This window comes from Photinus pyralis, unplaced genomic scaffold, assembly GCF_008802855.1.
Source record: "Photinus pyralis isolate 1611_PpyrPB1 unplaced genomic scaffold, Ppyr1.3 Ppyr1.4_LG6, whole genome shotgun sequence".
Taxonomy (NCBI): domain Eukaryota; kingdom Metazoa; phylum Arthropoda; class Insecta; order Coleoptera; family Lampyridae; genus Photinus; species Photinus pyralis.
The window spans coordinates 12,710,876-12,735,087 of NW_022170663.1; the positions used below are offsets into that span (position 1 = coordinate 12,710,876).

Genomic DNA, 24,212 nt, shown 5'->3' on the forward strand with positions numbered 1-24,212 from the left:
TGTTCCGTTTTTTTTGGACTAAAACCTAGCGTAATTTTTGAGGGTTGTACACAGAAAGAGAAAGTTCGATGATTTGAAAAAAAAGGTCGGTGCCGTTGTGGTGCTCCAATCTTTTTCCAAAAATCCGACCCGTTGTTTTTCGTTTCCGTATTCTCAATATACATATTCAAAATTTTAACAAAATCGGTCGAGCCGTTATATCGGACAATTGCCAACGTACCTACATACATACAGACGGAAAAAATTTTATTCTTTAAAAGTTGCTTAAGATGATCTAAAACGTCGACATTTGATGAAATTTTGACATGTCCAACAAACAAAATAGTCATCTAGCTCGAGCTAGAAAACTCCTCCCATTTCAAAGAATATGCAGCAGATTTGGAGTCGTGAATGGCTCAGTTTTTTTGGCGTTTTTTAAATGTTTTATATCAAATTTCTTAATGAAGCTTCCAACGCATGAAGCCAACTGTGGACATCTTTTATTAAAGTTTCGTAATTGGCTATATTTTAAGCCCTTACATTATTTTTGCAATTCTGGTGGTCTGACCAACACCTTAGAAGAAGAAACCAAGCTTTAATTGCTTGAGGTAATGGGATTGAAAAGTAAAGCCCTAATTTTCGAACGCCTACGTTTTCAAACATTATTCGCAAAATACGCCACCATGGATTTTTAAACGTATAAATTTGAGCTAAATGTATAACAATTTGGAAAGTTTATGAGTCAGGTAAGATGCGATAAGGCCTTGTTAATGTTGCGTCTTGAACAAGTTATGGACATATGGTCATGCGCTCTAATCCTTTATCACATTTTTGAATTTCGGACGATGACACATGTTTGCAGGTGCAAATAAATTATTTACGATTGAATTGATCAGTATCGAGAGTGTTAATGACCATTTCGGGTGTAATTTTGTTTGTTTAAAGATACAGTTGAATAAAGATTTGTTTAAAAAAGTGTAGTTCCTGGAAATAAAGAATGGAGGGCCTCAAAATTAAGGTAGGAAGTTTTAACATTTGTATTTATCCAAAAATATCACAAATCCGATAAGGATGTGCCTTTTTAATTCTTTTTTGCGTCTAAATTACTCAATTTGGTTTGCCTAACCTGTAGGTGGTGATTTAATTTCCACCCTTCATTATGAAAGAAAACACTACAGTAACGTTTTTGACTGTGCCAAATGTGTGTCAGTTCTTCTAATTAGAAAGACTGCACTCGGGACGTAAACGCTAGTTTTCAGAGAGATATTTTTGGTATTTAGGAGAGGTGCCCATTCATACCTTATTTTGCTCTTGAAATTCGAAGCCAGGCGAATTTTTTATCAAGGCAAGGATCGAATTAGAATTAATTAGAATTAGAGCCTATACAAAATCCCTTAATTTTGCAGCACTGCACTCTTTAAAATTATTAAACTTGATTTCTTTAGGGAACATGCAATATTCCCATCAGAAAACTAACTAGGTATCTACTACACAATGATTTACCCAACCCAACCTGTATAAAAATTACGTAAAAAATAAATACAAATAAGTACGAATTTCAATGGAAATCCCATATTTTCCCTTCAAGAACAAGTTGTATTTATGAAAATAAAGGCACATATCTAAAATTAGATAAAATTAATTCGTAATTGAAAATGTATGTGTTTTGTTAGTATGTTCTCGAATTTTCATTAGATATTTATTATTATAAATTGTTTAAATATCCTATTTCATAATAAATGTACACTCATCATCCTTTAAATAGTCTGGTCATTCTATACCAAAAATCCCTAGCGATTTCGGTGCCGCCGAAGTGAGGAAAGGGGTGTGAAGCTACAATTTTCCGGTTTCATCTTCTGCTAGGTTTGGTTGAGATTTAAAACAGCTCCCTTGGCATTTTGTTCTTTGCCAAATGATTGTACTGGTGGTTAAGCAGAGTAAACAGTAAATCACTCTCAACAACTATAGCTATATTTTCAGATGTTGATTTTCCATCTTCTCAAAATGCCAAAATACACCAAAATAATCACGTTACGGTTTAGGTTGAACACAGAAATTATAGTTAAACCAGATAAAACGACGGGTTTAAATTTTTTGTTATTTTTAACCTTGCTTACTGATAATCTTGCACCGAGAAACAGATAAACGGTTAAAGTTGTGGTTAAACCAAAAAATACCAAAAATTCCCACCAAAAGCGCAGAGATTCACTTGTACTATTTTTCTATGATTCTTATTATTTCTTGAATGTTGTTTTCCTGTGCAATATTCACAAAGGTATAGGTAAATCTATAAAAGATCTACGCTCTCCTTGATGCTGGTGAGCTAAAGAGATTCCAGAGGCTTTGACGGTAAGTGGAAAATTGATATAAAAGTTGTAAAACCGTGATCTTTGACACCCCCAGTGCCTAGGTATTTAATATCGTTAGACTTCAACCAAAATTACTGCATAAATCGAACTGATATCCACCGATTTGACAAACCGCAATATTTTGAACACAATTTGAATGATTTTCCTTTTCTTTATGAATTTCAAAAACCCTGTGAAAATGCTCAAAAGTGCACTATTCGAACTCATTTGTTGCGCCCCAATTTTACGTTTGGGGCGATTTTTTGCACGGAATGGCGTTTTCAGATGTTATTCAATTCAGAGGTAAAGTAAATTCAGAAGATGCAATTTTTTCAGTTAAAGTTTGTTCACCAGTATTCCTATTATTGAAAAGATCGGGATTTAGGATGGTATTTTCCCTGGCTAAAATACAGAAACCGAGTAAAGTCATAACTCAACGTTTAAACGATAATTAAGTGAACCGCATCATAATTTGAGATATGACGAAGTAGGCCATTTTGCTAAAATTCAATCTTTCCGCGAAAACCTCCCCCACGGCTTCATTGATTTTATAATTAACGATGTACCTCTCTCGAGGCGGAAAATTTTCACGTGCAAGTTTTTCAGCCGAGACTCGCTTAATGAAAACTAATTACAATACAAAGAACAATAACCGTAAGTAAAGAGAAAAAAAACTGGAATTATTGTAAATCTGCTCTAAACTTATTTCGGGAGCATTCAACCGTGCTTTTATGTTTCCCCACTAATGCCCCCACTTTTCAGGTGTAAAGGAGTAGGAGAAAGATCCCCTCCACGCTCTTTAAACAGCCCCTCATTGGCTGTCAAGTTTATGCACTAAACAGTCGTAGCTTATACATCGCACGGTTATGTTGCCACAACGTCGCCTGGTCACACGTTTTTTTTCTATTATTTTGAGTTGATTTGGTTACAATTTAATTTTTGCACGTTTGGAACGTTTTGATTTATGCCGGAGTGATGTGCTGGGTCTGTGTGTAAATGTGATCAGTGTTCAAATGGTTTGGTGACTCTGGTGTTTTTGTGGATGACATGCTTTAGGAATGTTCTCAGGTAAAAAAAGGGAGTCTGGAGATGTATGCAAATTGTATTGCGATTTATGTACCACCGGTGGAAAAAAAGCGCGCGCGCGTGCGGTACCACAGCTTTTTTGTAAGCGACACGTGATTGAGAATGACACTTTAAAGCTCGAGCGTGCTCCAGCATTATCCCGAATGGGGCGTATTCAAATTTGCAATCCAAAAACCTTTCCCATTGTCGCCTCTATCATAAATTAATTCTACAAATTACCTGCGCCGGTATTATCATTTTATTGTACTTGATTACTTATTGCGTGCAGTGCGCTGATAAATTTCGGACAAAACCCAATTTTAATTGTGTGGGCCAATTTTCGATACGCGCTTACTTTCCCATTCATGTTTCAAAATCCATCACTTTCTAGTTCGTTTGGCATACAAAAAAAACTCGGCCGAAATTTGCTTACGGTAACTTCGATGAAGCAAGGATCGTCGCATACCTTTCCGAAAATCACCAACATTCCCGCCCAATATGCAATAGGCCGTAAGACCTTCCCCAAGGTTTCGGACGGAGGAGAATCATAAAACGCCTTCGGTGGTTTTCATTTTTATGGAAACCAAATCTATTTTATGGCCGAAATAGCACCTTCCCGAATACCGGTCTGCGTCTGTGTTGCCCTTAAATGTCCGATCAATTACTTTATAAAAGAGCCGCGACCTTAAATGAAAACGCGTGTTTCTTTTGGAACTTTTTTCGGTTTTCATGTCAGGAAAACGGGAATTGGTCCTCCTGGAATATCGCGAGGACTTCTGAGTGAAAGCTCTAATTACTTTTAGTTAGTTAATTGTAGAATTTTACACCTTAAGTTTGCCCTAATCTCCGATACATGCACTTTCGACTCTCAATGGATGGGGGTAGGTATAGGTGTAGAAAGTTCCACATGCTAATGTAAATCAAAATGGTAGATTTTAGAAAATTGCGGTTTTCTCTTTAACCTGAAACGGTGGTGGGCCGAAATTTATAAATGTGGACATTTCCAGAATTCGTACCAATAAAAAAGCAATCGTTCCATTTGTGGATAGCGTGCCATATTTGGCACTGCTTTTTGCGATCAAAATTGTATTCGGATACGCAATTACTTACTAAAATTCCGCGGTTAAATGACACAATCATTTTTAAAAACTACTGAATTTTTTCCTTATATTTCCCAAGCACTTCCAGCATTACATGCACAAGGTGTTATAACGATTTTAAGTGCTTCAGGTGCCCCAAAGGGAGAATATAAGTGTTTGCTACCAAAGAGTAGATAATATCGAGTGCCTTTGACCAGTTTTCCACTTCTTGTATTTCTTACACCAAGGGAAATGAGGTTCATCATTGCCAGAAGCTTTTGCATAAGAGATTTCGGTATCTTTTAAACCAATAATTGATAACCCCTTTACACAAATGCAATTTATTATTATCGAGCAGAACGCAATTTTATCTGAACTCCATTCTTGTTGTTTTATGGATATGTTTGATAATGCCGGTACTCGGTACTGCATGTTTTGAAACTAAAGGACACTTAAACCATGCCATTTTACTACAAAATTTAAGGAATGATAGGTAAGAGGTTGAATCATAATTGAGGTTCGACTTGCTGTTATTACTATATAACTTTCATTCAAAATGATGGAATTTGTTCCCATTTGTAGCCTCGTTTACCCTGATGGGCTGATTTTCCACTAATTATTAAAGGAATGAATTTATCCCGCTGTTGCTGCCTGAACAAACCGGAATAGTACATTTTCAGAGTATAGTTTCATTTTTCAGATTCCGAAACTATACACAATCCACCCTGATGAAACCGTCCCAAATTATAATCGTAATTTATTTCTATTGCCAATACAAATCAGCACGAATTGTGCGAGAGACCTGTAGGTAATATTTATGAAATTAAAATAGAGGCGAAAAATATCAAATTTGGTCCAGTATATCAATAATTATGATTGTTTTTTTCTCGACAAAACCCTGAATTTAATAATGTTAAAATTAAATTACCCAAAAAGCTGTATACTAATTTTTTTATTTTTGAAAATTTTACCCTCGATTTTACCTATAGTTCATAGGCGAATCAGTAAGTACTTGCTATTTTTTTCGCAGAAAAATTGTTATAACATTGGAGGATTCTAACTGAATGGAATAATATCGTATTTATTACCTATACAGCACCCCCCAATTTAAATTTTAAAGTAGCAATAAATTAGCAGCAAATCTGCATTTTATTGTGTTTCTAGTTGACGCTACCTCAGTGACTTTGAAATAGGCAATAAGCTAAAAAATGTGTGCCTTTCACATTTGTAACAAACCAATTCCAAAAACTGTCTCCTTTTTAAAAAATAGCATGTACACTTTTACCGAAATACGCTTGAACCCTCCCAGTCAACGAAATCATCTGTCGTAGGAGAATCTCTCAAAATCACTTAACGCAAAAAATCTTAACCGAAATTTTAAATCGCAGTCGCAGAAATTGTGATGAAGTAAATCCTGGAACTCTTATTGTGACCGCTAGACAAAAACACCAAGAGCTATAGCTTTATTAAAGTGGGGTTTCTTTGTGTTCTCGTCTCAATTTTTGTAATTCCATTGGTCGTTCTCCTAAGGGAAATGGCAGTGCATGTAGATAATCGTAACATCCATTATTTGACATAAGATTTCATCTGTTGAAATCGCTGGATCCGCGATGAATGATCTCTGATTTCATTTATAGCTTGTAAGGAGACTATTTCAAAAATGCATGCACATTTTTTGAGGGGGTTAAAAGAAAATGTTTAGGAAATGTGCGTATAATGCTACAGAGCAACGTTTTTTGAGCTGTATGGTACAGTTGTGACTTTGTTTAAATGGAGGCCATTGTCGGCCAATACTGAGAGGGAAACCACTGCCTGAAATGTGTACAATTTTAACAAAAAGCTTTATTTTCCGAAAAAAATGCCTTAAATACCCAACAATTTAAATCTAAATGCTGCTGCACTGGATTCTGCAGGACATCATGCATGTGCAATTGCACTAAGTAGAAGTAAAATTACAGTATATTAAACTAAGTGATGATTTGTAAGGAAACGCTTAATGACGAGTAAAAAGGTGCTTAAAGTGGTCGAATATTGTACCTAACACATTATACAGTGTGGTTGATTATGTGTGTCCCAGCGTACCTATATTTCTTTTATTATTGGAGATAGGAAAATAGTGCAAGAAGAAAAAATACGCTACTTTCAATTTCTGATAAAGCGTGATATAAACAAAAAAGCATCAGAAAACAAATTATTATTTTTTAAATAGAACGGTTACTTTTTTCTGTGATATTCTTAAAAATCTTAAAATTCTCTTTACAATGATAAATATGTGCTATAATTACCTTAGAAATTAAAGCTACAGTAATGTGTTTATAACCGATCGCAGTAACCGAGGCAGTACCTAACTGGAAATTTAAACAAAAACATAAAATTTACAACAGTAATCGAAGAAAACAAATGAAAAGCAGTTACAGGAATAATTATTATAACTTAATAAATATAAATACATTGCACTTGCTTCCTATGCATTATCATTACATTACACCTCTTAACTATCATTTGTGTAATCATTATTTTGTTGCATTGTGGTTCTTATAAGTTATATTGTTCACTAAACTGATCTTGTGGCAGACATGACAAGTGAAAGACTCTTTTGTTTTTGTTTAAATTTCCACTGTTACTGCGATTGGTTTTAAAAACATTACTGCAGGTTTAATTTCGATATTTGATATCATTGTAAAGAGAATTCCAAACTCTGAGAATATCACAGAAAAAAGTAACCGTTTTATTAAAAAAAATTATTAGTTGTTTTCTAATGCTCTTTTGTTATTATATCACATTTTTTTTAAATTGTAGCTTTATCAGAAATTGAAAGTGGAGTACTTTTTCTTCTTACACTATTTTCCTATCTCCAATAATAAAACAAATACCTATACGATTGGGCACGGAAAATCAATCACACTGTAGAGTACTGGCTCAGTATGACCAAAATAATTATTAGCATTATTATACCTTGTATTATATCGTAGCTTATGTAGAAAAAACGGGCCTTGAGTGCACGCAATCGCATCAGTTAATATTCAAAAAATCCGCAGTGTTACCCTTGGGAAAGTATTTGTTAGGATCTTGGGAAGTTTCTCGCAAAATTTAGTGCTTCTAAAACCATAATTTAAAAATTTTACACAAAGCAACTCGCGAGGCGACTCGTAATCTTCGGCGCCATCTGAGGGCAATCCTACTATATTAAATTGAAAAATTGGCAAGAAGCCGTTACTTCTCGCGTTACTTTTTAGAGAAGACTCCTGAAATACCTCCTTAGTATCCATTGAATACGCAAAGAACACCAAAGAAAATACTTCAAAATGACACAAAATAAACAAGAGTGTCTACAAATACCCAAAAAATTAAAAAAATACCTACCTTTAAATATCGGCAGCTTGTACAATAAAATAGCTCAGTGGTTTTCTCGACCAATACTTTATTGAAATGGGGGATTTTTGCAGTATTGATAGACCCATTATATCCTTTTATTTTTCTAGTATAAAGAAATCGTTTGGGCGAGATATCCCAATTTTCCAAAAACAAAGCTCATCTCTTTATTTCAAAATTCTCTTCATATTTTAATATTTTACTTGAAGTTAACTTTCTCATTACTTGTACATTAAATTTTGAATTCTTTTCATTAAATATTAATTTTGATTTATTTTTTGTGGAATTATTTGTTAAAATTAAAATTATGTACACATATTTATAGAGATAATCAGCTTTGATTTGATTGAAAAAGATTCGAAAGGCTGGAAAATAGGAGTCCTTGTTTTTCAGATTGTCAATTACCTACTTGAGATTTGTTGTTTCTTAAAGTTTATGTATACATCGAGGTATACATATATATTTTATAGCATGAACTGATGATGCCGAAATCGATAACCACACAGAAAAATTAAAAAAAAGTTTTTCCTACCTATTTTCATACACAAAACGGTTCCCAACAATAAATGGAGAAATACATTATTAGTTGAGATTTCTTCAAGCATTTCTTGAAATGTACCTAATAGTGGTGCATCTTGAGGAATTTTTCTAATACTTTGAAATCAAAATGATCTTAAAACGCACCGAATAGCGTCGATGTTGCCCTTAAAACCACTCAATTTTCTTTTATAATAACGCATGTTTTGCTTTCACCTTTCTTTCATAGCACAGACCGTACCAGTGAAAACTAATTTTGTGGGAAATTTCCGCTAGGAAGCATGAAAATTTTTGTACCTACTCCGTGGAGTAAATCAACGTGTTTTGTCTTCCTGCATTCAAGGGACTCTATAGTGTCACTTTTTCTGACGCGACGCGGGACAAAAAGATGACAGTTCACATGTGTACATTTTGGTTCTTGCACTATACTCGTATTTTCTACTAATTACCTATACTGTTTTCCATGTTTTTTTTTTTAATTTGGAAAGCAGTAGTTTCCTCGTACCTTATTGTGCGGAGTTTTAAACGATCATTTCTGCGCCGTAGTTTTGAATTGGCATTTATTATGATATGGTCACGATTGCTGTAGCTGATTACCAGGAGTGCAAAAAATAGGGTATATATACAACAGGACTAAAGTGCAACTCAACTACGTTTCGGGCAACAATCTACACCCGCGGGATTAAAACACATCCTAAAATTGAGGTAAACCAAAGATAACCTCTTGTATCCAAATCTGTACATTTTGAGGATTCGTATACGACACCAGTAAAAAGGCCCTTTGTGGATACCTGTCTTTGCTTTTAGCATCCAAAGTGTTCTAGGCGCCAGTTTTGGTCCGATTGTTTTCAAATTGGTGTCGGAAAAATCTTGTAAACGCCCACAACTTCTGCACGACGGAATTTTCTTTTTTTTTCCTAAGAGCGAAACGAACCACCTTCCGCAAGACGCCTAAAAGTTTCTTAAAGCCATCCACTGGTGTCAATATACCTTAATGCCACTCAGTGCTCAGCAATATTTATCAGTACTTGTACCTTCAATACAACGGAATACTTATCAATACATGCCAATATATCAATATTTGTCAATTCTTATGGAATTTGCGTCAGTCCTTTCCATGTTTATCAATACCCGAGTCAATGCCTCCCAATAATCTAATTTTCTAGCGCTCATTTTCATCTTAGGTCTCGTCTTAAGTTACCTATGTGTTTAAATCTCGATTTGAATAAATGAATCTATAGGCACTACTATATTCACTGAACTAGCATGTTTGGTTCTGTTTTATATTTCTCCGGTGAGTGCATATTTTCAAACACAGCGCCATCTATTACCTTCTCGATTACCTTATTATAATGAATGCAGTATGGTAATAAAAACAGAAGCGCGATTTTTAAATTTGGTGAATGAGACAGAATTTGTCGTCATTGTCCATGCTCGTTATTAAATATCTAGAACAAAACTAAGCTAGTAAAAAGGTTTTCACCATAAGGAGAGTAACTTTAACGCATTTTCCATGCATTGATCAATACCTCCCAAAGGGCCATGTATTCCGATGGATCCATGGTTAAAATTTCGAGAAATGTGTCCATAAATTAGAATTATTTTTGCAATATGCAATATGTTTGTCTTTACTAGAAGCATCTGTACATTAATCGTCAATATTTTTCTTGGCTCAGATGCAAAAAGAACGAACTAAGTATCTTGAAAACTGTATATAACGTAATGGCTGGAAAATGCGCTAAAAGAAGAGAATTTTATACTGCTTTTAAGGTATAATATGACCCGAATTACTGAAAAATCTCACATAGATTTTAAAAAAATGCATTGTAAAATAGTACCATTTAGAGAAATACGGTAGAAGTATGCTTATTTAATTTCGCCACTTTCTTTAATTTATTTTTTTTCCAAGCTTTCATTCTTTTTAGATTGGCAAAGTTACAAAATAGTCGAAGATGTTCTTCCAGATGTCACTTTACAACACCTACTGTGAGAATTAGGTATTAGAAAAAGCAAAAGTCGAATTTTATGGGATATATTCTGGCTCGTATTCTGCAGTACTTTGGCAGTGCCTTGCAGTACTTGTCATATATCTTCACTACCGAAAATTCCTAACGATTCTTCAAACTGACTAATAGAATACTGATGGTCTGTCACACAAAAATGCGCTGAAGGCCGAGGACTTGGATTGTTTAGCTTTTTTTGTCCGGCCGATAATTTAATTTAGACTTTTACTTGGGAAACTTATACTCATAATCTATTTATTTATAGTTAGTATGTATGCAGAACGTGTTGTAGCGGATAAAGAAACGATTAAAAAAATATATCGCTTACCTTTTGTTACTTTTCCAGTAGCAAGTATGTTTTCCGTACAAAATAATTGCGCACCGTTATCTCCCAAGAAAAACGGGTTCCATCTTTGTAAAATATGTTTATTATTCTATTTTCTATTTTCCGTAATGGATTTGAAAAATGGTAGTACAGTGGTAAATCATAAGTATTTGAATACCATTTTACGATAGTCAATAAAATTGGCGCCCCCGCTTCTCTCGAATTTGAAATTAATGTGGCTATAATTTGATAACTTAGTAAATACTTATAATTTGTACTCACAAACTTTAGCTGGAATTTTTGAAGTGGGCCATGCTAGCCCACCATTCCGAATTAAGTAAGGTTTTGTATATGTGAACTCAATATTGGTTGAATTAAACACTAATTTGAACTAAAACTTTTTTTGGTAATTGTGGTAAACAAATTCTATTAAATACTTAGGTGTTTGCCTTGATAGTGGATTATCATGGAAAAGTCATATACAGAGGATAAAACAACTTCCACTAATCTCACTCAGGACATTTTACCATTTAAAATCTGTTTGTAGCGTAGCAATACTGAAGCAAGTATATTTTGCGCTTGTTCACTCTAAATTATCTTATGGCATAGCCTTTTGGGGTGGTACGTATATCTCCTATCTTAGATGTATTCAAACACTGCAGAAACGTTACATAAGGTTGATTTACGGTAAAAGCAGGTATTTTTCTTCCTTTCCCTTATTTCTTTCTCTTCGTGTGCTTCCCCTTCGTTATCTATATGTATTCAAAGTTCTTGATCTATTTTATCAGATGAGTAGTGGCTTTGGAATAACAGTTGATCTGGGGACTGGAATTCACAATACTCGACAATATTCTAAGAAACTGCTGCGTCTACCTAAAGTCACTAAATCGTTTTTTCAAAAAACATTCTTGTTCCTCGGTCCAAAATTTTGTAATTATTTTTTTAACCATTACTCTCAAAGTATATTTGAACTATCGGTTCGGGTGTTTAAGAAAAGAGCTAAGGAATTTTTATTTACTAAAACGATTACTGAGTTGGAAAACATGTATCTTATTTTAAGTTAATTTTACAGTTTGATTAATTTTGCTTGGTTTATGTTATACATCTTCATTTCCACCAATGCTTCACTAGCGATACGTTGCGTACATTTTATTTAGCTGAAAATATGTTCATTAAATTTAAATAGTTATATCTGTTGATCTCTATTTAGATTTCTATACGTGTGAATGGCGTTTGTATCATGATCTTGGATTTGCTTTTCCTCCCAGTGTTCAGAGTAATTTTATTCTCACTACTCTTACTGGTGTAGTATTATTTCACCTAGTACATTATCTTTAAGCTAAGTTTTCGTTTATTTTCGCACTGCCTTAATTTATACTTTATATAATTTTTAATTTTTGGTTGAGTTTGCAGTTTTGTATCTAGGTTGGAATAAAGATTATTATTATTATTATTTATTGTTTCACCAATTGGTTAATTATTTTAACATTGCAGTGAACTTGTAGAGATTACCTTAGAAATTCGAGGAATTTAGGAAATTTGAATTTTCATTTAAATTGCAATGTGTCTTTTGGATCTTTGCATTGAAAACACCAAACAAATTGGACCTTCGCGGAACTGGGAGAATCTTGTGTTTTCAACTATAAGCTGTATATCCACAAGCATTTACTAATAGAACTTCGGATAAAACCCTTTTATTTATTGACAAATCCCCGTTTTTCCGAGCGTTTTCATTAATTTCGCCAGGTGTCTAAATGAATGTTCATTAAAAACGCCGATTCCGAGGCCGATTAAAATGGAAATAACAACTAAAACTTTCTTATTTAATCCTTTGTCATATAAAAATGAAAAAGAAATACATACTTAAGGCTAACATACCTTCTATAATCTGCTGACTCGTCGATGCGGTTATTTGAACTATAATTCATCTATTTGTGACCATTTAAACATAAGCTAAAACGTGCCATTTTACAATAGATTTAAAAGGGCACATTTTCACAACAAATCACCTCATGTATAAGTTTCTGGTTGACGTCTCGTTTGATGTGATTGCTGGTGATGCTGACTCCAGGAAAGAGAGTGATAAAAAACATAGTAACTGGCGTTATCTCCACGCTAGTAAATATTCCATTAGAGAATATTAAGCTTTTCCGATTGGGTCGTCCCAGAACTGATGGGAAACCAAGACCAATAAAAGTTATTCTTAACTCATCGAATGATGCTATCGAAGTTTTAAGAAATAAGCGTAAACTCAGAGAATCAAACAGTCAAATTTCGGTTGGAGCTGATGAAACGCCTTCCCAGAGAGAATATTTAAAAATCCTGCGCAATGAGTTGTCTGAAAGAATATCGAAAGGAGAGTTGAATCTAACCATACGGTATCTAAATGGTGTGCCTAAAATTGTACAGCAAGCAAAAAACTAAATGATAATGCAAATATAAATATTAGTGGTGAGCGTTATAATGGATTGTCGTGTTATTTCCAAAACGTCCGTGGTCTAAGGTCGAAACTACATGAACTGTACGCGTCACTCCTTGAAGGTAGCTTTGATGTTGTTGGCATTGTGGAAACTGCACTCTCTGAGGAAATATCAACGTTGGAGTTTGCTTCGCAAACATATAATATACATAGGTGTGACCGACGATTTGAAATAACGAATAAAAAGTGGGGTGGTGGTGCGATGGTTGCGGTGAAAGCAAACATCGTCACTTCGTTAATCAACACATCTGCTCTACACATCTTAGTACCCTGTATAGACATAATTGGATGCAAGTGCTGTTTTAATAATATGACAATTAATGTGTTTGTGATTTATATTCCGCCTGATACTGTACTGGGCGACTGCGAAGTGTTTTTCGAAACTTTTGAACAGTTGTGCAGCGAGTTTGATCATTTTTTGATTCTAGGTGATTTCAACATACCTAGCTACATGATGACAACAAGTACTGCTGACGCCAAATCTAGCTTATTGAGTAATTTTTCAAACTTGTTTAATTTAAGACAATTCAATCATATCCTTAATAGAAATGAACGCATTTTGGATCTAATTTTTTGTGATTTTGACTGTGAAGTCATCCACGATGATAACCCGTTTGTGTCAGAAGATGCGCACCATCCAGCACTATCAATAATTTGCCACACAGACTTGAGTCATAGGACAGTGTTTCCCGTTAATGAGAATAAAAAGTCATATAATTTTAGGAAAACCAATTTTATTAACTTATACTCGACTCTATCTAATGTCAACTGGTCTTTCCTACAATATTACTCTGATGTGAATAAGGCATGCGCGGAGTTTTATAATGTATTGTACAACTTATTTGATCAGTTTGTACCACTTCATCGCACTCGTAAAAACCATTATCCTAAATGGTTTACTGGTGAGATTATTACCCTTATTCGTTTTAAATCAAAATTTTTTTCTAAGTACCATAAGTTTAAGCGCCTTGATGATTTAAATGAATATAAACGCCTTAGAAGATTAGTTAAGTCACAAATCCAAAAAGCTTACAAAAACTATGCTGTTAGCGTTGAGAATACATTAATTACTAACCCTAAACAATTTTGGTCGTTCGTAAGAGCCAGAAAGGGTTACTCCAGAATTCCTGGTGTTATGAACTATGATGGTAATTCTCTTACTACTTCAGTTGAAATTGTTAATGCATTTCAGCTGTATTTCTCAAGAGTTTATCGTCAGTCGCAGAATACAAATGTTTACAATGAGCCCTTCACCAATATTCCATGCGTACATTTGCAAAGAGTAACAGAAGGTATGGTCATTGACGCAATATCAAAGTTAAAAAATAAAGAAACTTCCGGAAATGACCAAATTCCATCATTCTTGGTTAAGGACTGTAAGCATATTTTCATTTATCCTTTGTGTATTATATTTAATCTGGCACTTAGTACTCATAGTTATCCTGACGTTTGGAAGATAGGAAAAATATGTCCTGTATTGAAATCTGGCGATGCGTCTGAAATATCTAACTATAGGCCCATAAGCGTTCTTTCTACTTTTTCAAAAATATTTGAAATTACCTTGTTTAACTTTGTTTATCCTATGATTAAAAACTACATTTCAAGCGATCAACATGGTTTCATGCGCTCTAGATCCACAGCAACGAATCTTATTTGTTTCACGGAATTTGCAAGTCGAGTACTAGATGATCAAGGACAAGTTGATGTAATATACACAGACTTCCGCAAAGCTTTCGATACTATCGATCACAACTTAATTATTAAAAAGATAAGAAGTTTTGGATTCAGCGACTCTCTTAGCCTGCTCTTTACATCATACTTATCTAATCGTCTACAGTATGTATGCTATAATAATTTTAAATCCGAAGTCTTTATTGCATCCTCTGGGGTGCCTCAAGGATCTAACTTGGGACTCCTCTTGTTCCTTCTATTTATTAACGACATTACCAAGGTACTCTCCTGTAAGTGCCTATTATTTGCGGATGACTTAAAAATATTTCGGAAGATTGGCTCTGAGAGCCACTGTGTTCACCTGCAAGAACAATTAAATATTATTCATGATTGGTGTACTGATAATAGATTGGATCTAAATATTGGTAAATGCAAAATATTGTCTTATACTAGAAAGCATGTCATTCAGTATGATTATTGTATTGACTCTGTTCCTCTTAATCGTGTGACCGTTGCAAAAGATTTGGGAGTAGTGTTTGATCAACGGTTAAATTTTTCAAACCACATTCAAGCTATTTCTGCGTCAGCTATACAAACATTGGGTTTCATAATTCGTAATAGTAAACCGTTTAAAAATACTGATACGTTGTTGTCCTTGTATTGTGTTTTAATAAGGCCCAAATTGGATTACTGTGATCTTATCTGGTATCCGATCTATAGGACCCACATTATCTCAATTGAGAAAATTCAAAGAAGATTTATGAAGTACGTTTCGTTTAAGCAAGATGGTGTCTATCCGGCTAGAGGTTGTCCCTATGATGAACTGCTTAGCCGGTTTAATCTGCAATCATTGGAGAAAAGACGTATTTGCAATAGTCTTAAATTTACCCATGGTCTATTACATAACCGTATTGATTGTCCTAGCGTACTGTCCCTATTTAACTTTCATGTTCCGCCTCGTACTAGTCGCTATCCGTTAGTTTTTCTTAATCCGACACCCAGAACGAACTTGCTGTTAAAATCGCCAGTGTGTTTGATGTCACAAAATTGTAATCAATACTGCACACAATGTGATTTAAATATCTGCTCATTATCAGATGTAATTAATCTATTTCATTAATCTTTAATTGGTTTGTCATTTCGTAGATATATATGTCTCCTTACATTTAAATATCTCTTTATTTTTTTATTTTTTTTGATAATCAATTTATAGTATATTATGTTTATTTTTCAATCATGCCATATTTAATTTCTGTAATTGTTCTGTAATTGGATGTACAAACATCTGTTGGACAATAAATCATTATTATTATTATTATTATTATTATTATTATTATTATTATTAACCACACACGCCAAAATTTCAGTTAGTAATTAAAAGGTTCTCTAAGTGAAACTGATCCTAAACTACCCTCTGTTGTAAAATAAACAAAGCGATAGGTATCATAATAAAATGTCGCCCCGATAAATGCTCATCTTTCCCCCATTTAACAGAGTGTCTCTCCCACAGATTTCGAAACTATGATAAACACAATAAATAAGCCACCCTGTGTAGATTAATATGCGTGTCTTTATATTCCATCACTTTCAAACTTAAATTCATCGCATAAGGTCGCTTATAGTTTTACCTCAATCTGTTAAATATTGTTACCTCGGGTCGCTTCTATTACATATCAGCACGAATTATAATGTACCTACAGTTTCCGTTTGTGAGAGGAAAATTGCAAAGGGAAAGTTTATAGAGAAAAGTGTTGTACATTCATAGGTAGAAACCGGTGTAAAATTGAATTATTTTTTATAGATTATCACAAATTCACAATCTAAATCAGCAAAAAGAGGCCAAAATGTAACTCGGAATTTAATAAAGACCACTAAAAACCAAAAGAACGCACAAAGAATATTTGTAAATCTCATACTACATCATAGCATTGAATAAAAAGTGTTTTTATTCAATGATCATAGGTAATGCACTACTTATTTTGATTCTTTCCTTTATCAAATAATTTACCTCGGATATTATGGCACCACAAATATGTTTAAATTTTCGTAGGTTTTTTTCCCATGAAAGCTTTACATTATTGAACCTTTCCTGTTTTTTTTCCGTTTTCGTAATTCTTTCTCAATTTTATTTCATTTAATTGTTATGATTAAGAGGTTAGTGCAATAATCAAACCATTTCAAATGTAATGATAATGAAGAACGATGGCTGTTAGTTCATATGTTCGAATGTTCGATTAATATTCCATTCATTTTCAAATTATCATGAAAAAATGGACGGATGGGGAGATAGATAGGCTAGGACAAAAATAAGTTTCTGCTCAAATTAGTACCTACATCTTACCACCTTTTATTGAAATATCTATCGAAATCAATGAAATGCTTTGATCTTAAATTTGAATACCTATTTCGTAAAACATTGGATATAACTCACGAATTGCTAGATCATTGGCCCTCTCTTAAACCAAATATTCCTTGATACCCGCATAAAAATTAACGAAAAACAGTACCTATATTGTATGACCATGAAATTTATAATTTGGACTCTCGTAAATGAAAAGACACTGAAAATATTCATTTCTTTCGTTGCAATGGCGGTCAGACAAAATGGCTTTTTTTGTAGAAACCGCGAGTTTGATAGGTACCTATCTTATTTAATTAGAAATTGATTATTAACAGCTCGTTCATGATTTTTGACTTTATGTCCGACCGTCTGTCTGTCTAAACTCGCGAAGTTTTTTTAATTTTGCGATTCTATTTTCAGTGTAACAGGTAGACAATAGTCAAGGGTCAATACTCGTCAACCCTATATGGTTCAGTTTATGTGCTTAAGAACATTTTATCAAGGTGACCTCCTGTTGTTACGAATCACGTAAAACTTTCTTTTTATGGGAATTTTTCGAAAGAAATTGTCCTTATGTGATGATTTTGTCAGTTCGTGCGTCCGCCTGTCCTTCTGTTCCTCGTCTAACTGGAGAACGAAAAGAGGCAGCGCTGTCTAACATTCGCCAATCGATTTCCACGAGATCAAAAGTCGCCCCTACTGAAAATCGTATGCGGCCCCTCGTAATCTTGATATATTGATGTTTAAACAATGAAAATCTAACTTGGATACGCATTAGTTTTTGATGCAAATTTCAATCGGAAAATGTGGGGGCGCTGCTTCATTTCAAGATAGCACTCCCACATTAAAAATTGATTTTTCGTCGAAAAATTTTGGTGGGTACAAATTAGTCTTTAATTAGTTTTTTTAATTTGATTTGGGCAGAGTGGAGGGGACCTACGCTGTATTTTTTGGATATTTCGAAAGAGAGTAGTTTTTTTGTTATTTTAGTACTTAGTTGCCTATTGAACTTTGAAAGATATTTACAGCTAAAGTTCAGATACTGGATGTTGACAATAACTGGTCACTTTGGACAGTAGAGAAATGCCGAAGTAGTTAATGCAGATATCCCTAAACACCGGACCCACTTAAAGTTTTTTCGCGGATCCTTGGTATTTAGGTAACTATACAGAGTGTTTATTTTATTTTCTCCACTATTGCTGTCTCGTGAACTATAAAAGTTACGAGGTCGGTTAAATTAGCAGACAATTTCTATTTTACAAGATTTTAATGAGCACGAAAAAAATGTTATTCAAGCAGTGGTTCACAAACTATGGATAGCAACTTATTATAATATATGGAACTATATTTATATTATATTTATACCTATCAGTTTTATTTTAAGATGGCTAAAATGAGTGTGCGATGGACGATACAAATGAATGTGAAGAACCCTTACTTTGAAACAAAAACACAACAAATATACAAATCTACAAGTAGAGTGCTCAAATTGTCCTCCATTTTCGTTAATACCCCGGTTAATACATAACTGTACGTATTCTTCGGAACAAATTACTTTTTACTCATCTTAACGTCCGACCATCATAAAATCCTCAATTGAATAAGGAAATTAAAAAAATATAGTTCCATTTAATATATGTAACATAGTTGGTATCCACAGTTTGTTAACCACTGGTTGAAATTTTTTGTTGTCTTGTAAAAGCGAAATTGTTTGCTAAATAATCTACCTCGTAGCTCTTGAGTTCCCGAGATAGCAATAGCTTATTGCTTTAATGAATAGGTACCCGATGGAATGAAGAGGGTTTCCCCTGGGGTTTCCTGAGGTTTGAGACTGACCAAATATAGATGGTAAAGGGATGCCCAACGCCAACACATTTCGTATAAATGAAAAGCTTCCTAATAAGTACACGCTGTCATTTGGATTTAAATTCCCCAGCCTTAAGTCAACCCACGGGTTGTAGGTTTGAATCCTATTTACAAATTTCCTGGAAAATGGAAAATTTGTCCTATACGTATTCTCGCACGATTAGGAATTGTGCGCGGGTGCACCATCCTGTTGAAAATAGCAGTTTCCAAATTTTTTTGGATGTGCCATATAGATCGTCTTCGTAATAAAAAATGCTACTCATATAAAAAAATATAGTTGATGGTGATTTCTAAGAAACGAAATAGAGGCAATGTGAAAGTGTATTTTTTTTATTTTTCTGTAACTGCTAAAATTTCAGGAAAAAATTGGCAAATTTAGGTTACCGATTTCGGGGTGCTAACTTTACCCGGCCATAAAAGGGGGGAGAGAAACTTTATTTACTAAATAAATGCCTGCTTGTTATGGTAACAAGTTGCCTATTTTAAGGCACATGAGTATAATAATGATTGGATATTTACCGAATTTTGAATAACGCACTTTACAATTTTTTCTAGAATTTCTTTGCCGAAACCATACTCCTCGCCATACTCTTTGAATCGGTTTGAGAGACTTAAAAAACATAAAGTTTGGAATTGCAGTTGTTCAATTTTCCTAGCGCCAATGTGCTAATCGGAGGACTCGAAATTAAGGTTGCAGAAAACACAGTAATAGGTACGTAAGGTAAAAATACTGGCGAAATTATTAATTGCCCCCTTCCCTTCATTTAGTGGCAACCTAGATAATTCGCTTCATGTCTTTCAGTTTTGTTTGTTTTCGAATTGTAGAAAAACTCGTTGAATGTTGACCCTCGGCAAATTCACCCCTAAATATTTTGTAAATTGTCGACCAAAGAAAAAATTCACACGAAAATTACCCACTCGTTTTCAAGGAACTCTGATCGAAGAATAAGTGTCCTCGCGGAAAATTTACGTTCAGCGCTTAAGGCCGTTGGTTTTTGGAACAACTGAATTTGTTCTCATCCGCTCTTGTAACGAAAATTGTTAAGGCCCAAGTACCTACTTAATAATGGATATCAAAAAAAGGCACCACATTCTATTCTCTTTCGGATACGTGCCTTTTGGGCGGAACGAATTTATTAGAAGTGACTTTTCTTAAAGGAAAACATTTGGGGGTTTTTGATAATATATTTTCGAAATAAATCATCAGGTGAATTTACTTTACTTATGGAAATGCTTTTTATATCGTTATCTTCTTGAATTTTTAAGCTTTGAGCAGATTGTTTATTGTTCGCGGTTACTGGTACGTTCTATTGGTTTTTCCTTTGAACCCTTCTTGAAACTGTTTAATAGTCATTTATCGTTATTTTCGGTTGGTTTTTTATATTAGTTTATTAGCGAAATATATAAGCAGCGTTTCGTAATTCGAATTAACGAATCGATTATAGAACTTTCTTCATATCCATAGAAAAGCGGAACGCTTTTTTTTCTCCTAGATCAGGACGACCGTTTGTGGCCACAAACTAACAATCATACGTAATTACTAAACGATTGCAAAAAATGATTCGAATCAAAGCTCCATATAATTTGAACAAAAACAAATACCTGCGAGTATCTTCCCATGAAATCCAATCAACCTTAAATAATAACAATCGCTGTAGTAACGCCGCGCTATACTGCCAATTTTTTCAAAATTATATGACGCTAATTAAGACGCAAGTTACAATTTTCGTGCATAAATTTCGGTTAAGTAACGGTTTACGTCTTACGTAATTACTATTAACATAATGATGAAGAAAATGTTAAAATTAAATTTAACAAAATTTATTAGCGTTTTGTAATTAATACAATATACAATAACCATAAAGGACAGCTGGATCATAAAGTTAAATTAACTATATGCTATATTAAACATATGTCATTTATTGTTTTATTTTTAATTTTACCAATTAAGCAGGTTTTAATCAGTTTTTATACGCGTAGGTTTATTAAGAAGATTTTTTCTCCACCTTAGCACAATTAATAAAATCTCTAATCAAGTCTAATTGCGTGTATTAACATATTTGATTTTGGGCAATTACGTCTTCATTGTTTATTGGTCAACAAAAAATACACGACAGCTGTCAATCTACTTTTGAAGTTTATGTTTACAAGTTTATAAGTAGAAATTAATTACCGTTTTCCATGTTAGGTGAGTCACATTGATTACATGTGATTTTCGAAGGAATCCTGGCTGCGGGTCACCATTTTTTTTACTATGGATTGAGCGGGCCGCGCAGCTTGAAGAGTTCTATGCGTTTAATTCAAATTGAAAAGTGGAAATTTCTACTTTTTTATGTAAAATTAAATTGCATTGACCAACGGACCAATAAATTCTAATTAACAGAAGGTAATTGTAACTAAAAACAAATTATCTGTGTGTATAACCGCCCTAGCATCAAGTTACCGTTTATTAACGATCGAATCGTGAATATTGAAAAAAAAGGTGCCATCAATATAAATAAAAGTGTAGAAACGCCATTTAAATTCCGAGTTTGGAATGTTTATTAATTAATACAATCCTGTCATTTTTAAATTCAAAAGGTGTTAATTGAAGATTTCTCTTGGTAAAACCAACTACGCCGTGGGCGATAATGGAAAAATGCGTTAGTTAATCTTCTTAAAATGTCCGTCTATTGATTATATAAACGGTAAGGTGGGTGTAATTAAATTGATTTCGATTATGTAACGGCGAAGAACAATAAAAATCATGCGCCCATTCCTCATCGGCGACTAAAACAAATGTTTGCAAGAGAATCCCGATGCAAAACGGTTCTGGTGTGAAGTGCAGACAGTGCAAGTACCAGCGGCTTGGTCAGTTTCAAACAAATGGCACGTCAGACACCCTCATCGAGCCGCAACCAGTTCTTCTAGATTCCGATAGGATAATTATAAAATTTGGTATCGCTGTTTTCGAACTTGCGACTTAAAATTTATCTTTGAAACACGTGTACGCGCTAAAATTAATTTTCGCCAAATTTCAACCCATTTGTTTTCAATTTGAATGATAAATCACCGCCTCGCTACCTTTCCGACGTAGATTTGCATTTTGGTTCTACGAGCAGAAGACAGCAGCCTTGATTGTTAATGTATTTCAATGTTCTGTCATCTTAACATCATAAATTATGCCAATCGGAAACATAGTTTTAATTATGCTCTTAGCCTTACCGTTATAGATACTATACACGTATTTATTATCTGTGGCCGTAGGTGTTGGGAGAAGCATCCCGGAAGTAGGTACCAAATCTCCAGTTCTCATAGCCCTGGGCAAGTTGCATTGAATTTCGAAGGTCCTTAATGATGTGACACAATAGGTTTCTCGCCCAACGCGAAAATAAACATCCAGAGGAAGGACGCTCTGTGGTAATAGCAAATTTGACCAGCTGCACTGTTCAAAAACAAGCAATTGAGTTTCGCATTATACCATTAAACTAAAATGTTTGTAACTTTTTGGCTTTTTTCCTTCCTTTTCGATTGCCTAATTTGTAAATTGAGAAAACGAAGCAGCTTTAAAAAAGACATTTACCTTACTCGCTTCCTATTAGTGCAACTATGTTCTTTAAAACACGTATTCTGACCTATTGATATTCCTCATGGTTCAGCTATCAATCAATGATAATGACAAGTACAACGAATCCGTTTGTTGCATACACTTAGTGTTGGTTATCTGCATTTTACAATGACACGGAACCGTTTTTTATTCCTGTTGATAGTTTTGTCCGTCCGTCTGTTCCTTGCCTAACACCTTCGCAAATCGATTCCTACGCGTTCAAGGATCAGTGCTATTGAATATGAGCCGGATAGCCGCCTTTCTCACTGCTGCCACTGATATAAGTGGACCACCATGATCTCTTTCTCGTTCAAAATAACGAATAAGATTAGAAATAAGTTGTTTACTTTTTCTTGGCAAACCTGATGGCATTTTGGGTTATAGAACTTTTGGAATATCGCAGTGAGACTTACGGAAGTTATGCTTCTATAAGTGTTCTTTATGAAACTAACGGATATTTTATGGGCTAATGTAGGAAAACGCGATAAAATAATGAAAACGGTAGATAACAGTTGTCAAATTTGACGTGTCTCACTGAGAACGTAATCTACCACAATTTCGGTTGACGGGCAACCTGGAAGCAAAAAAAAAACCCTTTTCACTAAAGGTTTTTGGCACAGCTCTGCTCCAAGAACTCATATTTTCTAAAATACATTGATCAGTCTATCATAAACAATATTTATTATGGTTTTAAGTGATTTTTTAGCAGTTAAGGGTGAATTTTGGTAAAGCCGGTATTCTTTGAGGGTCAAATTTTACCCGAGGCACGTTTCCTAAGCAATGAATATTTCGGAGAGGGTAAATTTATAAATAGGTGCACGAGTACTCCGGGATTGAATGAATTAGATTTCTCTAACGTGAATTTTCCTTGGAAGGCAAATTTCCCGGAAGGGAAAAATATTAATTGAGGGCGTGATCTGTTGAAGGATGACAAAAGTTGACAATTTTATGGGGAGTGGGAGTTACGTTTCCTGAGAAAAGTTACCTCAATTTTGGGGTAGGGTTGTCCCCGAACTGGAAGTGTCAGGTAGCTCAAAATTTTTTACATTACACCCCCTCATCCTTCTTGTGGCTAACAAGCAAACTGAAAGTCGATATCTCAACAAATAAGGGAGTTGCGAATTTTTTATTGGGGTAGTGTCGAGTTGGTGATTTTTCGGCCTCTAAGGCGACTCAAAATCAATTTTACTTTTGGATTTTAGGCACCTGATTTAGTAAAAAATCAGAACCTTGTCAATTTCGAAGCAACTTTGTTGAAAATTTACATTTCCTCCATAGGTTCGATATGATAATGGGCTTCTCGTAAAAAGCGTAAGCTCTGAAATTACAATACATTACAGTATCATACAGTAGGACGGATGCGTAGAATCCAAAAAATGAACATCGTACCCCTTCCGAACGTCCAAACTTCCTCAACTTTTGAGATATCGACTCGCGTTTTCTTGCATTCGGCAGAGGAATGGCGAGATCGTGTAACAATATCAGCACACTGAAACTTACGGTTGCGTTCAACTGGTTTTTCAGAATAATATGCTTGACAACAAAAAAACAGGGACTGTTA

At 34.3% G+C, this 24,212-nt stretch overlaps 1 protein-coding gene across 1 annotated transcript in view; it reads left to right on the top strand.

The window, feature by feature from the left end:
• The first annotated feature begins 3,157 nt into the window (after window positions 1–3,157).
• The window catches only part of LOC116173138 (zinc finger protein 2-like), a 46,848-nt gene continuing 25,793 nt past the window's right edge, over window positions 3,158–24,212 (top strand). The window contains exon 1 of the mRNA XM_031490427.1: window positions 3,158–3,395. The gene's annotated coding sequence lies outside the window, so the exon portion shown is untranslated. The remainder of the gene's footprint in view (window positions 3,396–24,212) is intronic.